Source organism: Topomyia yanbarensis, unplaced genomic scaffold (genome assembly GCF_030247195.1).
Source record: "Topomyia yanbarensis strain Yona2022 unplaced genomic scaffold, ASM3024719v1 HiC_scaffold_42, whole genome shotgun sequence".
NCBI lineage: Eukaryota > Metazoa > Arthropoda > Insecta > Diptera > Culicidae > Topomyia > Topomyia yanbarensis.
The window spans coordinates 112,102-133,043 of NW_026683625.1; the positions used below are offsets into that span (position 1 = coordinate 112,102).

A 20,942-nucleotide genomic window follows, 5' to 3' on the forward strand; every position below is an offset into this window, starting at 1 on the left:
GATCAGGTAAATGTCGGACTTATTGATGGAGCTTAGAGGAGTACGGTTCAGAGTTATCTGTTCAGAGTTCCTCACTCTGGCACACGATGGACGAAATGGGTAGTATGGTCTAACTACTGAACGTACACCAAGTAAAAAAATACACACTCAGAGACATTTTTTCCGATCTCGCCGAACTGAGTCGAATGGTATAAGAGATTCGGCTCTGCGGGCCTCGGTTACAAAGTCGGAATTCCGACCGATTGCATAAGTTTTATTATGAGAAAGGTAAAAAGGTATTCAGTCATTTTCTGTTTTTATTTTCACTGCATCAAGAATGCTTCTCATATCCTTAACCCAAAGACTAGTAATTTATAATCTAAAATAAAATTATGAACATTTTATGTATTTTGTTTAAGCATGTGCATTCACGAGGATCTATCTTTCGATAAAAGTCGCTTCAGGTGATGCTCTAAAAATTAAAAGGAAGCTGCATAAAAAGAATCGCATAACTTTGAAAATCCGCATAAAAAAATCGCATAAAGCATAAGCATAAGCATAAGCATAAGCATAAGAGATCGCCCGTAGTTGCTACTCCGTTATTGACCAGAACCAAATTAGGTTGCAAAATGTTGATTGGAACAACATGCTTGGGAATAACATGATGAGCCACATTGTACAATCTATTCCGATCCCTGCATGCTGATCAATACCGACGCCGGCCACGTCCGAATGCAGATCTTCTGGGAAAGGAAGGAATGTTAGTCCGATACATGTTGCTACTAGAGACCGAGGAATCCTCTGCATCTCCACATGTATCACGGGAAGGGGAGAGTTGTTAGTAAGTGTGCCAATAGCGTTATCATGTAATAATTGCTCTGGGCAGCCGGCTGCCGAGAATTTGTGAAATTTATCATTTGTTGTATTAATACGATTAGCAAAATAAGCAACTTGAACTCCGGATAGCCGGCTATAGGAGCACTGCTTATATTTTTTAATAATATTCAATCACGCGACGAATTTATTCGTGGTTTCTATCGTGTCGGTGCTGATTTTACCCGGCGATCGTTTGAATAAAATGAGGAATCTTATACCGAAGGTTCATCAGACTCTTCCATTGGTGTCGCGGAGTTGGTGGTTTGGAAGGAAATAGGGTCTAGGATTCGCTCCAAGCAAGCGATGCGACCTATAAAGCATAGTTTATTATTAGGGATCATCTATAAATGGCGTAGCATTTTTTGAGTAATTTTTACCACCCCCTTCCCCCATCGTAGCATTTCGTCACAAACCTCTAAATACCCCCTGGTAATTACGTAGCTTGACGGTAACTCTCCCCCCCCCCCCTGTCAGCGTGATTTTTTTTAAATAAAAACCGATGTTAGTTATTCCCCTTTGAAAAAGCTACATAGCCTGACATGACCCCCCACCCCCCGTCACCACACATCATCACAAAATGCAAAACTCTCTTCTCCCCCATATAATGCTACGTCATTTATGGATGATCCCTTAGTTTGTAGTTGTTAGTTTTCGAAAACACGATCGCTCGAAAAAGATCTTGTTTAGTTTTTTTGTTCTTTTAAAATCTGGGTAGCCGGCTACCGAGAGTATTCTATGTTTTCTAAACAAAAGCAATTTCAACTCCACACAATCGATCGTGGGAGTATTGCCCAGAAAAACTAATCTTATCTGCTTAATGGGCCGGATCACTATTTATTGCGACATTATTTAGACTAACTTCGCTGTTCCTTCTCTACGATATATTTTTTGGGTTGCAAACTATCGAGTGATAACACGTGATACAGACAAAGAGTTATGATAGCTCTAGATGTTATAAATCAGCGAAAGTGTTTCCTATTTCTAATATCGGATTGTTTGTGAAATACATCTATACGAACGATTATATCGAACATTGAAGGGAAATACAAAGGATCGTTAACCTGATGGACGGGCTTGTTACCAAAAACGGAACTTGAAATTAGATTCATTAAAACAGACGCGGCGAATTTTCAGTACGTATTGATCCGCGTTCATCGATACTACTCAAATTAAAGTCTTATTAGAGCTGATTATTCACTTACCAATAGCTTTTTCAATATAATAAACTTTCCTCAAAAGTTGAACAAAATCTATTTTCACACATCGTCGAACCTCCTGTGTATTGAAAATGTCCAAAACTATTGATTGTTAACTGCCAATAACTTTCCCTTCAATATAAAACACTCCCGAAAAGTTGACAAAAAATTCGATTTTGACACATCATCGGACCCCCCCTGTGCTTAGAAAATGTCCAAACTATTGATTTTCAACTGCCAACAACATGTCCTTCAATAGTTATTTATTTCTAAACAATTGAAATTTAACCGCATCAACTTCAACTCCAATAAACGGGAAAGTAACGCAAAATGTATCGCGATAACCACCGATGAATTATCGACGATGACGATGAATCCGACGATACATTATCGTTAACGGAGTTTCAGATGACGTTGACGGGTGGTTAACGTTATCGATGATGACGATTAATTATCTATTAACAACCCTGAACCTTAAGGTCCGCCCAGGTTAACTCTTCGGTACGGAGCAATACCTCGACCTAGGAACTTCTAGCATGTTGTTAGTCGCCTCTTACGACATGGGAGCAGTTCCCAGAGGTTCTATTCTTGGCTGAAATAGTTCAAAAAGATTTCAGCCCGCCGGACACCACACGGCTTAAATCCGCATAAAAAAATCGCATAGCTTTGAAAATCCGCATAAAAAAGTCGCATAAAAAAGCGCATGAAAACGCATAAAAAAGTCTTCCGTGTATTTTCTTATGGCAGCGTGCTTTCAGTTTTGCTATAAAATTTTCAATTTAAAAGAGCTCGGAATTCAGTTATATTTTGGATAGCAACGAAATAAATTTAATTTGCCACCTAGTGACTACTAGCCAAACTATTACCATATTCTCTCTTTCGCCTGCTTTCTATCTCTGAAGCACTCATGTATTCGAAACGCAGGAAACCGTCGGCTCTCCGGTTAACTCTCCTGCTAAATGTCAACCTTCCACGCACACAGTCAGCCGGCAGTCAACACTAATCATCACGGGAATCCTGTCATGTCATGTAACATTTCCCGCTGAGAGCAGACTATCCGAGAGAAACCAAAACAACACACTTGTTGCACTCCCGCCAACCAGCCACAGTCGGTTTGCTTTCGGTACATGCTGTGACCTGATTTTCTTTTCTTCGTTCCTTCTCCTACAATATTGGACAAACGCTGAGAAATGTGACATTTTCTCTTCATGTTGCATACCACCCCACGCGACACGCCTCACGCGGGAGAGTGACACCAGGCTCTCACCCCGGAAGGGATACACGTTCGATGCTGCCGGCGCGGAGATGATTTTCGTCAGGCTCTCGCCGGAGTAAAAATTGGACTCCGGTTGCGAAACCGATCCGATTCCGTTGCTGGCACGAGGAAGTGTAGTAAGACTGTAAAAGTGTGTTACTTGTTTGCGTGCCTGATGGGTGCCCTCCTTTTGGGATGGGTCATCCACAGCAGCCGTTTAGTTCGCTGCCAGAGCATTCCGGACGTGGACGTTGTGTGCGCGGAAGACCCCAAAGCACCGGTTAGAGTTGCCTGTTGTGCGTTGTGACCATAGGTGTCAGCTTGCGGTTGTCGGTGTGGGCAGTGTTTTGACGATCTTGGGATACCCATAAAAAAGGGAATTGTGCGAGTAACCTGTCAAGCAGAATTAACACTGAGTTGGGTAAGGGCGTGCAAGTGCGGAAATAATTCGCAGCAACCGAGCAGTAGAATGTTACGCCAGTAGCACCCTGCAGAGTGGTATCCGCCCAACAACAGTGAATCGAGGGGGCTGAAGCGTGGCTCGAATGGTTTGGGCAGGGCAGAGAGCAAAAGAGCCCTTCGGAAGCAAGACGCCGAAATAAGTCTTCGCGTCTGATGCAGTTCTGAATAATTTAGGCGACGGAAGGAGATAAACGTACATTCAAACTGACAAGTGGGTCAGAAGGAGTTCGAGGAGTGTGGGGTACGAATGTGTGGACGGCCGGACAAGGAACTGAACGTGACGCTCGCTTGGTGAAGCTGCTGTGGCTGCTACGATGGCAGTGCTACACTGATGGTGGGAAAATTTATGGAAAAAGCGTGCCCCAACTTCTGCTTTGCGGATTAGAGTGTTGCTTGTAGTCCAAATCCACACTTTGTAGTTTCATAAGCGTAGGAAAGCAAAAGTAACTTTCTTGATTAATGGTGGTAGTGGTGCAAATTTGCTCTAATTACTAATAATCGTACCGAGGTCAGAGCGCCGTGTTACATCGACCAACGTAGCAGATCCGCCCCAAAGATCATAAATCTCTAACAAAACTATTAATCATCGCTCCGGCTGGACTATCCCGTCGGAAGAAGGATTCCAATAAAATATAAATTTGCTGAAAACACCAGCCCAGTAGTGCACAAATAAAAACCCTAACACAAAACACATTGTTTGCTTTTGCTGTGCCTCCCACCCAGTGGATACCGAACTGATCCAAGAGCCAGCAAAAACAAAACAACAACAACATTCCTATAAATTCGCAAATATTCTCCAATTTCCACGTAGTTTTGCCTCCCGCCCCTCACGGGATTTGGCAGGAAAAGAGGATTATAGATTTTTTGCCGAAAACATCCAAGCTCGCTTCGAACTATGAAACAGTGAAAGCACTCTGGTGCGGGATTAAATCCTTGGTGGAAAATTTTTGCCAATATAGCAACAAATTCGGTCAAAGCAAACCTCTATCCCCAGGAGCGGTGTCACCACGAACCGAAAGGTGGTGGTGCCGGTTTTCGCGAGACCACTTTCACAGTCAGTCAGTAGTGACGGATGGAACAGTGAATGGTGGTACTGCCACCGAGCGTAGCCACACTTCTGGGGCATCCATCGGTGATTGTGTGTGAGTGTGGTGGTGGATGGTGGTGGTGTGCAGTCTGATGTGGGGTGGTGTGGTGTCGGGAATGCAGCATTCGCATGTGTGCCACTCGATAGTGTCATCCATCAAATGAAAAGTGCACCATCAATTGGAAGCTTTGTGCTCTGTCTGTGAAGTGTGCTAACCGGACACAGCTGACTGGTGGTGGGTTGTTTGCTGGTGCTGCAAATGCGAAATGACAGGTGCTTTGCTGGTTTGGGAGTGTGAAAATTGAAAATAGGCGAAAATAAAAACAACTAGTGGAGCGGATCAAGTGTTTTATTTTTAGTGCCGGGTTTTATTATCGCTGACGCGCTAACGGGGATTAAACATTTTAATACTTGATCGACAAAGTGTAAATACTGATAAAAAGTGTGGCTTGTGTGCGGTACAATTATTTTGGATTTTGATCCCCGGGTTGAGCCGGAAAGCGGTTTGAAGGTAGGTGCAAATATAGTAAACAATAGCGGATTAATTTGAGATTAGAGATCATTTTTTTGTTTACTGGGCTTAATTGACTCTAAAAGAGGTTTTGCTTACATTGAAGGTGGTGATGATAATGGTCTCACTCATATCATACTCATATAATTAAAAAACGAACTGGGTTTTTTGTGGCTGTAATCCAGTAGGAGTTTTATAGCAGTCTATTATCTTTCTCCGGACAAAACCAGCCTAGAAACCGAGTGGTATCCGGCAGTTTGAAGTATCTCAGTCAAGAATTGATTCACTGGGTTACTGCTCCCATGTCATACGAGGCGACTGAAAACATGAGTCCTCAAGTCGAAGTATTTCTCCGTGCCGGGGCTTAATGGCTGATACCGGGTCTTAACCTTGTTATGCTATGAGATTCAAATTATGGTCATGCTCCTAATACCCATTTAGCGGTTCTCTATAGGCGCTTGTAAGCCAACATGTTTGGTATCTTCCAGTTGCTGTACAATAAGTACTAATGATATAATATGTAGTACTGTGATCGAGTATGGTTAGAGTAGTACAAATTAACCGTTATGTGTCCAACAAAAAACACCTTTAACAGGCCAACGAAGGTACCCGGGTACCTACAAATTGAAATGCTCATAACTGTGGCTTCCTTTAACCGATTTGGACACTTTTAGATGTTTTAGATTCAGAAACTCATCCATTTTTTGAATCGAAACGGATGAATGGATCTGGTTCTTAGTAATCCAGATATTCCGGAGTAATGTTCCAGTACTAGGGTATGATTGGTAAACTTTAATAATTTCCTAGCAATATGAGTATCAAAACTCTTCAAAATGTCTCGGAAGTCTGTTATTTATTGTTGCGGAACCCTATGGCAATTTGAAAAATTGAATTGAAATGGAATGGCCACTCACGACCCCACGAGAACCTGCTCTGGAATGTCCGTTCCAGGGTTAAAGCACCAAATGGTTCCAAAACCACGAGATACAGCTTAATGATGCAATTCCAAGAATTCTGATACCCATATTGCAAGTATTCCATTGAAGTTCACAAATAGTATCCTATCACTGGAACATGCTTCCGAAAATCCGGATTCCCGGGAACCGAATTAAGTAACCCGATTTGTTTTTACCAAATCCAAAAGTGGATGAGTTCTTGAATCCAAAACACTAAAAAGTTTCAAAATCGGTTGGAAATTACCTTAGTTATTGGCATTTCAGTATTGTGGATACCCGGGTACCCTCGTCGGTATGTTACGTAGTAAAAAACATTCAGGAACCCCTCCCTGGTCCCCCCTTACTATATCCATAATATTATTAACCCGAAAGTTTTACTTATTGAAGTTCTAAGATGTCACAAAGTTTCAAATTTCAGCTATGGATAAACAATGGGAATTTCATCAATTGAAACCTAAAAAGGTACCCTGGTATCGCGTCGGACACATAACGGTTAATCTTCAGTATAAACGTACAGAAACTATCACGCCTTGTGCATGATGGAAAACCTTTCATAGCTTTGATTCAAGAACCATAATTCCATGAAGAAAACTTTTATGTCGGAAGGCTACTTAACCCCGTCTTTCTGGCTTTCAACAAAAATGACACGACAAATCCACCTTAACCCATTCATGCCCATTAGGGTGGGGCATTGTTATATGAAAAAATATAATCATAGCCACATCAACCGAGCACAGCACTTTTTTGGTTCCTTTTGGGGTCCCAAACAACTGTGCAAAATTTGGGGTCGATTGGTGTTGACCCGGCGTAGCGCATTGCGATTGAAATTTGTATGGAGATTAGTATGGGAAAACCTACATTTTTGCATTTTTAATTCTACAGACTACAATTCTTCCTGTAGTGTGCCAACAAATAGATAGAAGTATAGTCCAGGATATGCTGAACAACTTTGCCGAAGGATGTATGGTGTTAGAATGTCTCTAAGCGAAGTTATAGCTGTTCAAAGTGCGATACATCGAATTAAATGCCAAAACATCATTTTTATTGCCAACACTGCCGGTGTACCAATGGTATTTCATATAGCATTCCAAAATAACATTATATATTTTAGTTTTACCACATTGATATGTTTGGATGAATTATTCAAAAGCCTTAGCTCAATTTCATGAGCGTAGGTAGTTGAGCAATGTGGCGTAGTGAGGGGGGGGGGGATTTTAATATGTAGAAATTCGAACTGAAATGTTGTCGAGTTGGAATGTTCAGATGGATTATTTCAAAACAATTACACAATGTCCTACGCATAATAGTAACGATGAAATAAAACATACTGTATCCCTTTGCCTTGACTTTTATCAATAGAAGTTACGTTACAGACTGAATCAATTGATGTCGAGTTGATATGTCAGAGGATTGCATTGATTATGTTTCAGTTTAATAGGCACTATGATTGATGGGATGCTCATTTCTATGCTGTTCGATCACGAGGCGTGAAGCTAATTTCTGGATTTCAACATGAAATCCACCAGATCCCTACAACAATTTTTGCTTCAGGTGATCTAACAGCATCGAAATGAGCATCCCATCAATCATAGTGCCTATTAAACTGAAACATAATCAATGCAATCCTCTGACATATCAACTCGACATCAATTGATTCAGTCTGTAACGTAACTTCTATTGATAAAAGTCAAGGCAAAGGGATACAGTATGTTTTATTTCATCGTTACTATTATGCGTAGGACATTGTGTAATTGTTTTGAAATAATCCATCTGAACATTCCAACTCGACAACATTTCAGTTCGAATTTCTACATATTAAAATCCCCCCCCCTCACTACGCCACATTGCTCAACTACCTACGCTCATGAAATTGAGCTAAGGCTTTTGAATAATTCATCCAAACATATCAATGTGGTAAAACTAAAATATATAATGTTATTTTGGAATGCTATATGAAATACCATTGGTACACCGGCAGTGTTGGCAATAAAAATGATGTTTTGGCATTTAATTCGATGTATCGCACTTTGAACAGCTATAACTTGGCTTAGAGACATTCTAACACCATACATCCTTCGGCAAAGTTGTTCAGCATATCCTGGACTATACTTCTATCTATTTGTTGGCACACTACAGGAAGAATTGTAGTCTGTAGAATTAAAAATGCCAAAATGTAGGTTTTCTCATACTAATCTCCATACAAATTTCAATCGCAATGCGCTACGCCGGGTCAACACCAATCGACCCCAAATTTTGCACAGTTGTTTAGGACCCCAAAAGAACCAAAAAAGTGCTGTGCTGAAAAAACGATCATTTTGCCCCACCCTAATGCCCATGTTGTTTGTGGACAACAACGTTTTTAAACAGCTATAACTTTTGATTGGGGCGAAGATTTGCTCGCAAAAATAAGTAAGGCTCATTAATGTGATTATTGCCTTTAATTTGAGTATTAATAATTACAAGGATCAGCTCTAGAACTGAAGTTATTGCAATTAGTCTGATTGGATTCCGATGGAGCAGTGCTACCAGGAACAGTTTACGTTGACGACGGAAAATGATTTTTTCATATATCTTCGTTATGGTGCAATATTATTGACAACTGATAAAACTTATCAATGTAGACTGTCGTTGGCTACGTTTTCCACGTAATTGGACTATTTTAATTATTCTAAGAGAATTGTATTGAGCATTAGAAGGTAAAAATTGACCAGCTTCTAGCACTGCCATGGCAGCACCTATCTTTATGAAAAAAGGCTTTTCGTGTTTCTTGAACCCACCGTTTTCAAGGAAAAATAGTTTTGAAACCCTACATGCACTAGAAAAAAGTTGGGCATGAAAGGGTTAAATGCACCGTTCTATTGACGCATGTCTTATATCTGACCTCACAACTCACGATATTTTCATGTCTCAGTTAATATGAATGTTGATAACGTAAACAGAAAATACGTCTGTTGTTCGGCATATTTGCCGCAAAATGATTCATCCCCTTCTGATAATTTCAATACGGTTGTATCATACTGCGGCTGAAATGGGTTTCCCTTCATAATCGGCAGTGATGCCAATACCCACAACATAATTTGCAGCAGCTAAAATATCAATTTGAGAGACACCGAATTGATAGAATACATAAGTAACACAAATCTGCATATACTTAATGTAGGAAACCACCCAACACTTGCACAAGTTAGCAGCGAAAACTTGTTCGGTGTAACTTTCTGCTCTGACGGTATTACGCATGAGTTGGCGTACTGGCTCGTACTCAACGAGCTCGATCCGTCATTATTTGATCACAGTGGCATAGCCAGATGGGGGGGGGGGGAGGTTTTGGGGGTTTAACCCCACCCCCTCCCCCCAAACCAAAATTAATTAGATTGAAAAAAACATTGTTGATGCTGATTAATTTAATTAAATATTCTACAAAATATTTTTGGAAGAATATCCTCTGATCATTACATTGTGTGAATCGTGTTTTACGCATCATGAGGACTATTGTAAAATTGTGGGAAGGGGATCATGCAACTTATCTCTTAGCCGAAATCCTATAGTTGTCAATTCACTTGAATGTAAAATAAAATAACTGCCTGAATTACCATGAGCTCATTTTTGGAATGATGCTGCAAAATATGGATCAGAGAAAATTTTTCGAATGGGAAGCTAAGTTTGTCTATGGAACATATAAACTTGCTCAACGAAAACTTGTATACATTACAACATTTGCTGAAAATGTGTTTTTTTACATTGCGTAGAGTTCAGACAAAAATTTAATATAGTTAATAACAAGAATAATATTTCGGAAACTAGTTGAAAGATGCTGATCAAATGACGTTTACAGTTTGTCTCTGCCAGGTTATGCTCGGTTTTTATAAGCATTTGTTTTTTGTTGTATTATCAATTATATGAATAGTCTCTAAGTAGGCTTGGTGTATTAGTGGTGTATATTTGAGTGCTGAATTGAATGGCGTACTAAAATTTCGTGTATTAGGTACTGGGACTCATTGTCAAGTTGTGAGCTTGAATAATGAAGAAAAGTAAAATAAATGCTCGATAAATTTTTAATGATCACGATCACATCCATTCGAAACTGACAAATTTCGATGTTAAGTTACATTGAAGAACTTCAAAACGTAAAACTGCCCATTTTCTAATAAAATAATTTTGGCGGGTTATCCTACAAGAAATAATTAAAGAGAATGTACTCTTCAAGGAAATTTAGGTCAAGTTTTAATGTTAAGTAAAGTTTTCGAAAATGCTATTTCAAACAACTTTGTTGAAGACATGAATATCCCATACATTCAGAGTAACGAAATATATTGGTACAAAACCTTTACAACAAGGTATTCTGATATTACTGTATTTCAAAAATCTCTTCTGTGTTTTATAAACAATAAAATTCACATTACATTGAAGGTATGACCACAGACAAACAGACGTAACAGCTCGAAGAAAATTTAAAAAAAATCATCACCCACGGTATACTAGCGACATCTGTTGAACACATTGCAGAAAATGTGATTCTTGCAACCAGGGGACAATTTTTTTTTCAACCGAAGTACTGGCAACAATGTCCACACCGCTTGTCAACTGCAAGATAGTAGATGAAAGGTAGGGGCATTGTTGCAGTTGCTAAATTTGAAAAGCGAAATAAAAAAATCGCCTGTCACGTACTTCAATTTTCCATGGCATAATTATTGCAATTGACAAATTTAAAGAATGCAGACTGCAGAGCTACGACTGCATTTTTAAAACCCAACAGAACCATTTTTTGTTACGGGAAATTAAGCAACGCCAAAATTGTTTTTCTTTTCGTGTGAAGAAATCAATTTGTGTCGTCGATTGGTCGTATGACTGATTTCTGTCTCTATTTACTCTTCTTTGTCGTCGCTCTTTTAGAATCCCGGAGACATTAGGTACTCTTAATTTTATTTAGTCTATTTTTAAAGAGTCGGCTCTATCGAGGTCATCATCGGATCAAGATCACGGAGACACAACCCCTAAAATTTCCTTGCCAATATCAGGATCAATTCGCATCAACGATTTCATTTTTAACGTTTTCCGTAAGGGAAAACTCATCATGTAGGCTATGGGAGAATTTAATTTTATAAAATTCCAAACGGATGGTTCACCACGATGATTCTGCATACGAGTACATGGCACTACTTTCCCTTTCAACGAAATCTTTGCTTCTGTCTTGAGTGCAAAGTATGTTCGATGTGTTGGTCTTCTACGGAACTGTAGCCTGACGCAATCTAAATATGTTGTGATTGTCAATCATAATAATCCAACGACTTGATAGTTTACCTCCTGTTGGGTTACGACGGATCATTAAATTAAATAAATTAAATAAATATATCTAGATTGAATATGGTCTAAGCGTATCTTCAATTTTCGTAAGTCCTGCATGCCGCCAAAGTTGAATTTCTCCGTCAGTCTCCGGGGACCAGCAAATTCGAATCCATTGCATACATCCGGTTAGATTTGTTACACCGAACCAGTTAAATTGGCAAGATCCTAAAATGTATCTGCTCACCGATCAGCATCGTGCAGGAAACTACGAAATGATTTTGAACAATTCTTACCTTGAACACTTCGACAGGAATGCATTTCACATTTCTGGACCATTTTGTTTGTTTTGGTTTGCATAAAATGAAAATGGCGGTTATGTTTTCGGGCAAGATGGTACAGGATGTCACATTGTTCCAACTATACGTACTGTTGCCATATTTCTTCGATAAAACCGATAAAACAAACGGATATGAAGAAGAAAAACATAAACAAATAACGTAGTGGGCAAAGGTTTTGATTCGGTTCAGTCATAGTTATTTTTATCGCTAGTTTCGAGATTAAAAAGTGTTCCTAAGTGTTCGAATCGGAAGATTCATGGTGAAGTTCAGCCTTTTCTCTCCTTTCATCGTACGCCAAAGAATCAGGATGCTCGTTCCGATCTTTATGTTTACTTGTTTTATGGGTCGTGGAAGCCTTGTTCAATTTGACTATAAAACTAATACACTCAAAAGTCACGAATGTTCCCACCTTTCTTTCCCTTCATCTTAGTTTTCGGGTGCTTGTTGTAACGAAGTGATACATTAGGCCATGTGTCAAAATCGCTTCACAAGCGCCACGCTCGGTGAGATGGCGCATTTTACATAATTTAAATCGACCGTTTTTTCTGTGGGCAATGAAAATTCTTCTCGTGTTACGTCTGTTTGTCTGTGGTATGAATCTCTGAACCTAACAAAAATGATATATTTAAGCGAACTAGCTTCAAAAAAAATCCCAAATTTTTAAAAGATTAAGAGTTTTTCTAGAAACACAAAGAGTGTTTCCGTTTTTTGGAGATAGCATCAATTCGGCACTAGCTTAGTCCTGTCACTAAGTTAGTATTTTGATGAGAAGCCTGTCGAAATGCAAAATCTAATAATAACTAATTTAGTTTTCAACCCGCAATGGTTTGAAACAATTTTCTTCTAAGTTCATCAAAATTAGTTTTTGCCTAAATTGTTCTCCACTAAGTATAAATATAGCATGTTGTTTATGTCTCGATATGCTGTATTCATGTAGCCTTCATATTTTCAACAAAATTGTTTAAAATGACATTATCAATAACTTTACTGAACGCGTCAAGTCTGTTGCTATTTTTGAAGAGTAACTTCTCCATAACTACCTCTATGCGAATTAATCACTAAAATGTTAATATCAAAGTGTGCGCTATTTTATGTTGGAAAACTTCTACCACGTGTCAAACCTTCATTGTTAAGGATTTTTAAACTAGGTGATCTTGAACGTTAAAATTTTTTTCGAAGATTTATCCCACTTTAAAAGATCGCATTCTTTGACATCATTGATATATTATGCAAGAAAATAATCAATAGAGGTTTGAAAACTGTTCCATGTTAATTCTCCTTGTTTGTAGCCTCGAACGACATCTGTTAGACTGCTCATGTTTCTGAATTTTCAAAAATTTATCAAACTCGTATTAAATTTTAGCATATTCCAAAAAAAATCGATTTTCATCAACCACTCCCCCCCCCCCCAAACCAAATTTCTGGCTACGCCACTGTTTGATCATAAGTACATCGTCTTTAATAATTTAAACGTCTAGATGTAGACCCTCTTGCGGTTCTCCTGTGTTCAATTTTGTATGTAGTGCAAAATTGGATTTGATTGTGCGGGCTTTGCTAGAATATAAATTCCCACTTTTTAATATCAAACCGTTGATGCGTGCAGATCATTCCCTCTTTTCCCATTTTCGACGAATCGAAAATTGAGTAAACATAACATCAGGTGTGAATACTTGCAGTTGTGGAAATCGCGCTCTTTCTAATCCCTTAAAATGCGGTTATTTGCTGAACTATAGCTTCCAAAAAATCACGGCGAATGTGAATAACCTAAATCGGTTTAAACTGAATTTGAATGAAAATATATCTTCGGGAGTGTGTCTATTATACCTTTGGAAGTGAAGAATACTTCCATATTATCCATGTTCTCTGTGTCGTTATTTTCCTCATTCATAACCTTACCACTTCCTTAATCCTTCCCATAGGAGAAATAATGAAAATACATATCAAGACAAAACACACATTTCCAATCAATATGGGAAAGTGCCATTTGAGCCATTCGCTACTGATTCCTAGCACTTGGCCAAACTAGTGAACCAAGTAAAAACGAGCTGAGTATACTTGTAGAATTTGATTTTCCTGATTTGATATTGATTATTGATTGATTTGATATTTGTATTTGTATATATTTACACCAACAGGCTCCTTGGCCCCAATGATGACTCCTTATATACTAATTACATCAAATTAATTTCAACAGAATACTTCATGGTAAAACAGTTAATTTACAATCACAGTGGCAACATTACAGAAGAAATAATCATGATAATATCCACAGAAACATATTTCACATATTGCATAAATTAAACAAACAAAACATTTTTCATATTTTAATTTCACGTTGTCCGAAGCCGCAATCCATCCGAAATGTGCGGTGAAGTTTATCGTCCAGGTTTCCATGTTGTGTTAATTCGATTTTCAAATTTCCTACATCGGATGTTACGAGGCCAAGTTGTGGCTTGCAAAGCAAACGATTCCCATTTGCTGTTGAGCCTAACTCTGAATGACGCATAGTCATTGGTGTCACACGATTTCCAGATGGGCACAAGTTTTTTTACCTCAACTGTGTCACTCGCACTAAGGCCAAGACATTGTGAGACTAAAGCACTAATTTCGCCTTCACTTACATGGGGTTCAATGTTTGACAGGTACAGAGAGAATTCTATATTTTTCTCCCAAGAACGGCTCCGCGGCGTTATACATACTGAAGCTATCCGACCTCCATCGCTTGATGTGTTTTGCAAATTGACGGATGAGACTGGAGTTGAGTGATGATCACACATTTGCTTATTAGGAACTATTTGAGATAAGGATTGTCGAATCTCCTCAATTTTTGTTTTCATGAGAGATATATCCTTCTCCAAGCATGTTGATGGAAATTCCAATTCCGGTGAATCCAGCAGTGAAGCAGTTAAAGTTTTGTTAAAATATTCCAAGCAGTCATCACATAACCAAATTATATTTTTTGAAAGAGCATCGATTTTTGCCTCGTTTAATCCAACGCATTTGGCATGGAACCGTTTACTACACCTACATACATACTACATTTGATTTCGAAGCATGGAGAAATGAAATCCATCTATAACGAAACATGGAGAAACTTTTTTCACGACATTCTCAACGGTGTTCGGTGGTGCAAATGTGGCTAAACCAACTTATACCGTCTTACTTAACTGTGCATATCATCCCAATGTATTAACTACATATAAAGAATTCTTTGTATTAGACCTCTCCACATTTTGAAAAAGTTTTGAAATACACATGAGTCAGCTAAAACTTTTGTTCCAGGTGTGAATGAAAAAACTTTCTCCAAAAATGACTTAATTTGGACATGATTTAGAGGTGTCTCCAATCAAAAATCGTGTTTTTGCTATGTTTCTATAGGAAGATCACTGACGCTCTGATTTAATAGGCCCTACATGCCCAAATATTATCAAAGGCTGTTCCTTAGACCTATCTTGACATGTTTAACAGGTGAACATAGCTCTAATCGCAATAGAAAATTTGTGAACTGGGTTTTTATATAGAAAAGAATATCAAAACCAAGAAAAAATACCACTAGATTAGAGCTATGTTCACCTGTTAAAACATGTTAGGATGTGTCTAAGAAACAACCTTTGATGATTTGTGGGCATGTAGGGCCTATTAAATCAGAGCGTAAGTGATCTTCCTATGGAAATATAGCAAAAACACGATTTTTGATTGGAGACACCTCTAAATCATGTCCAAATTAAGTCATTTTTGACGAAAGTTTTTTCATTCACACCTAGAACAAAAATTTGACCTGACCCATGTGTATTCCAAAACTTTTTCAAAATATGGAGAGGTCTAATGTACATACTCTGACCAGACACGTGGGCACCAGTTCTGTAACCAGACAACACACTACGGTAAGCCATGCGCCAAAACAACCAAAAAAAAAAAACTCATCCGCAACCAACACTACCAAACAGTCTTCAACATCTGCTGATACACAACAGACAACTGGTCAAAAAATAAATGCCAGACAAACAATGTTCCACGGTATCCCCAAGCCAATAGTTAACCATACCTAGGGATGAAATAAACAGGAAAGAAGACGGTTATACCAAAGTCACTCGAAAACACAAAAAGCATCAAGTGTCTAACATCACCAAAGCTCCAGCAATAAAAACATGGACGCAAACACGAGCGAAGGAGAGGGCAGGTGGAATGATCAGCAAGCGACAGAAACGGTAAACGTGGCCAGTGGCGTAGCCAGAAATTTGGTTGGGAGGTAGTTTTGATGAAAATTGTTGATTTTTTGAAAATGCTGAAATTTATTAGGAGTTTCATCAGTTATTGAAAATTCAGGAACATAGATAGTCTAACAGATGCCATTCCGGTCTACAAACAAGGTGAATCAATATGGAATGTTGATCAAAGCTTTATAGAATCAGTTTGATTATTTTTGTGTTTCGAATTCATCTCGTCAGTAACTAGCATCAATTGGGTGTCTAGTTAGACGATGTATGTGAACTAAAACACAGGTAAGCACTAGTTTAACACAAAAAAAAATCCAAGCAGTTCACGCGATATATCCCGATTAGAAACACATAACAAAAAAAATTCAAAACCATATCTCACTTTGTTACTTGTTATAATTTCCTGTTATTTTAACTACTAACGAGACCAAAATTATAACGCAATATGTTACGAAAAATGCATTCTGTTATAATCTTATTTCATTCTGATCAGGATGTGAACGTCTATGCAACTGACTTATCCTGGATGGTGTCCTTGGAAGCAAAAACAGATGATCTGGGCTGCTGACGAGAAAGCGAAAACGAACTCCTGTCTTATGGCTAGGCTAGCTAGAAAATTTTAGACAATGTCAATGAAGTCAAAGAATATAAATTTCCAAAGTGAGACAAATTTTCGAAAACTTTCTCAACATAATTTCGAAGTCATCAACTTTAAACGTTTAAAAACTTCGAAGAAGTTTTCCAACATAAAACAGCGCATCTTTTGACACACAAATTCTAGTTATTAATTCTCCTAGAAGTAATTGTGGAAAATGGTAAGTGACTTTGTGCCTTCAGCAAAGTTGTTGATAGTATTATTTTAAACAATTTTGTCGAACATATGAAGGCTACCTGAATGCAGCATAAGGAGATATAAAACAATATTTAGGAAAAAATTAAGGCCAGTTCTCTTCAATATAACTTTTGTTGTAAACTGCAGAGATTCATACCTTGAATGCAATGTGAATTTAATGGTTTGTAAACCGCAGAAGAGATTTATCAAATATAGTAATATTATAATAACTTGTTTAAAAGGTTTTCTTTTACATATAATCTACTAATTTTCGATACTCTGAATATACAAAGTATTCATGTCTTTAAAAAAGTTGTTGGAAATAGCATTTTCGAAAACTTTGTTGAAGACATTATGTCACAAGCTGAGTTTTCTTGAAGATCAAATTCTCTCTAATTGCTTCTAGAAGGATTAACCACCAAACCTATTATATCAGAAGATGTGCTGTTTTACGATGTAAAATTCTTCAATGATATTTAACATCGAAATTTGACAGTTTCGAATATAATCCGATCGCGGCCGTAAAAAGTTATCGAGCATTTATTTTACTTTTCTTCACTGTTCAAGCAAATCACCGAAGGAAGGCGTGACCTATAAGCAAACAACGCTAATCACATATCCCGGGCAGACCCTAACATGCCAATTTTGTAACCATACAGCTCACTACGGAAAAACATGCGCAAAACATGTAACTAGTCAAAAGTCGTCTACTACAGCCAATTATAACAAGCAGCCACCGACACCTTCAGATAAACCAAAAACTACAAGTGGCAGCCCTATGGCGTTGCACGAACTGTAGACGTAGGACTATACTACTTAATCTAAAAATTTTTTTCTTAGTACATTTAGAGTAATAATAAATCAAATATATTTCTTACGAATAGTTTAAGCACAACCAATCAACATCGAATGTTATATATTGAACCAAACCTTCTTGGTTATCAAGTTATTTCATTTGTTATAGGCTATCGAATCCATTTAAACTTATTTGAGATGATTTGAATGGAGACAGAAAACCGTGACCGAACTAATATCTGAAACTAAATCTTTATAGCACAAGCAGGGCCGGCGGAAAGCGTGGGTAGTATGGGTAGTACTAGCCACTCGAAAATAACCGAGTGGGTAATTACCCACTCGAAATTTTGAACTATTTAAAAAAATTTAGATGTGCAACGCATTTATCTCGCACTACACACATTTGAAAACAATTCCATTTGCATAAACGAACGTGATTTAATGTGAATGTAATGTAAGCGTGTGCATTGCGAAAAGAGAAAAAATCCGTACCAATGGGCCCCTCACCCTATGCTTTCTACCCACTCGAGCGTAAAGTGTTTCGCCGCCCCTGAGCACAAGATCAGCTTTAAAAAATTGTAAAACTTTTCGATTGTGTGTGGTAAAAAAATCCATTTGTACGTATAGAAATGTAGCGAATGCAATGGTCTTAATGATATATCTGTTCTCTCCATCGATCTGCGTAAATTTGTTGCTAAGAAAGTTTTCGTCTTTGCGCAATTAAAGCACAGATTGCTATCATGCAGGTTACGCATGTATCCGTTAACAAACAGGGATGCCACATTGAAATCTGTATTTCAGTCAAAAATATGATTTTACCAAAAAATTTGTGATAAATTTCCGAAAAATATGTGAAAAATCACAATATTTCCAAAAATCTATCAAATTTTCATCAAAATGCCAAAAATCTACCATCTATGAAAAAGAATATGTGATCAAAAATTGTGAAAAAAATCTCTGACATTACAGAAAAATCTGTGAATATAGTAACCCTGTCAACAAATTAGATATACCTACATTCGCCTCAAACATTGAACCCAAGCGCACAAAGCAAAATGAGTCAACGCTGATGATGATTGGTAGAGCGAAAGAGACAACTAGTACCACTACGCTATGTTAACCGTGTTTGCAAATGGAGCTCGAATGTACAAGCGATTTTGTGTAGGAATAACTGTGTTCGAGATTGTACATAAAAGTGTGCTGGAAACAAGCACAAAGAAAGCATAGCACTGAATAGCGTACCTCCACAAGCAGTGTAACGGACTTCTCACTCAGCTACACTGCACATCAAAAAAATATGAATTTTGTCGTTGATGTAATTTCAAACATGATACAATTTACCAAACCGTAATGCACGAAATGACGAAATATAACCCCGTTCCGTTTAATTTTACATGAAAGATGTACTTTACATGCGCAGTGCTATAAAAATATGCGTATCAACATTTAAAACAAATGCCATATGTGGAGTAAAATTGCGTGATTTACGAAATTCAATGTCATTTAAAATTAGAATCGAACGTGAAACTGTGCGATTTTCGACGCTCGTATATGTCAGGGTCAGAAGACGTAATTTTACACGATTTTTTCTAGGTGTGTGGCTGTGAAAAGACACAGCGCAGTGCACCGCCTTCCGTTCAACAGGCAACTGAGCTTGTCTTGCCAAATCCATTCTTTAAATGGTCGATGATGACGTCATTCATAGAAGCGTAGCGCGATAGGTACACAGATCTGTCGTACCGGGCTTGGGAAGCGCTATCTTCTGTGTGTAAATGTGCGATATTTTGACAAGGTTGTATATTATTTAAATTTTTATTGCCATGATATCAAAAATCTTTGGGTTTATCTATTGGAATCTATTCTTAGAAGTATTTTGGGGCGACATGCGCAAAAAAATTGAAAATTTATCGTGAGATGGCTGAATTATACGCGTTTAAAATTGGACCACTTTTAGTTACATACCATGTTTGTAGAATTTGCAAAGTGCACCCCCATATCGAAAACAAAGACGTAGTCCTACGTCAAAACAACGATCCAATCAACCAATAATGCAGGTACAACGACCACGACAACCACTCCCAAACCAATAACTAGCATCGCCAATAATGAAGCAAATACCGATGAAGACGGATTTACAACAGCGACCCGTAAGCACAAGAAACAAATAAGAACCTCTGATCGTGCACAGCAAGAAAGCAGTACCGATGATGACATGAACGGGAACGATAACGCGAGAGAAGGCAGACTGAATGACCCTCAAGCGGTTTCACCGCCAAGGAAAATGATCTCAACTCGCAGCAGCAAACTGCGTCAACAAGACATTCTTAGCATTTTTTTAAACTTATTGTCAAAAAGTCAAAAAACCCACGGCTCAGTTATGCTAACGCATTGAGTCGTTTCAAATAAAGCTTCAGATTAAAAAAAACTGAATTATAACCTAATTAAACCACGGCTAGGTTAGGTAGCTAAATCACAGATCCATCTGCTCCAGATCCGTACCTATAGTGGAAGATCATGTGAATATAGGCGAAGGAAAATTGAGAAGAGAAAGGTGACCGAGGATTACTAAACGTAAGTGTATACATGGATGAACAACACTGAACTCATAGCTGTCTTATTTCTGGAGATTTTTATTTCTTTAACCCTAGAACGTTGCACTTGCGTTTTCCACCCTAGAACGTTGCACTGGGGTACAAATCTCGATAAACATATGATTACGGCTTAAAAGCCATCTGTCAAAATTATCTTTAAAGGGGAATTCCGGACAAACCGTTACTGTCCAAACACAGTTCACTGTACTAAATGTTAGGGAAAACTTTTCTCATTTGTTTACTATCAACATCTGTGACTGGTGTGCGACCGTTTGTTCGAAATTTTCGTTCAAAGTGAATTTTGACAGTTGGCTTTTAAGCCGTAATCATATGTTTGTCGAGAAATATACCCCACGCGTTTGATCGCAATTTTCGCAGGTAAAAATGCAAACAAAAGAAATGTATAATACATCATTTTCTTCGTTTTTTATTTGTGAAAACAGCTGTGTGAGTGAAAGTACGGAATTTATTGAATCAAGGATACAAAAATTGGTTTGAACAAAAAAATAAAAATAATGTTGCTTTTTCAACAAAGATTAGTATAACTTTGCGAAATTTTAACCG

The 20,942-nt window shown here is 38.1% G+C and overlaps 1 protein-coding gene across 1 annotated transcript in view; it reads left to right on the forward strand.

The window, feature by feature from the left end:
• The first annotated feature begins 3,543 nt into the window (after positions 1-3,543).
• The window catches only part of LOC131695551 (uncharacterized), a 44,219-nt gene continuing 26,820 nt past the window's right edge, over positions 3,544-20,942 (forward strand). Inside the window, exon 1 of the mRNA XM_058984075.1 lies at positions 3,544-5,366. The gene's annotated coding sequence lies outside the window, so the exon portion shown is untranslated. The remainder of the gene's footprint in view (positions 5,367-20,942) is intronic.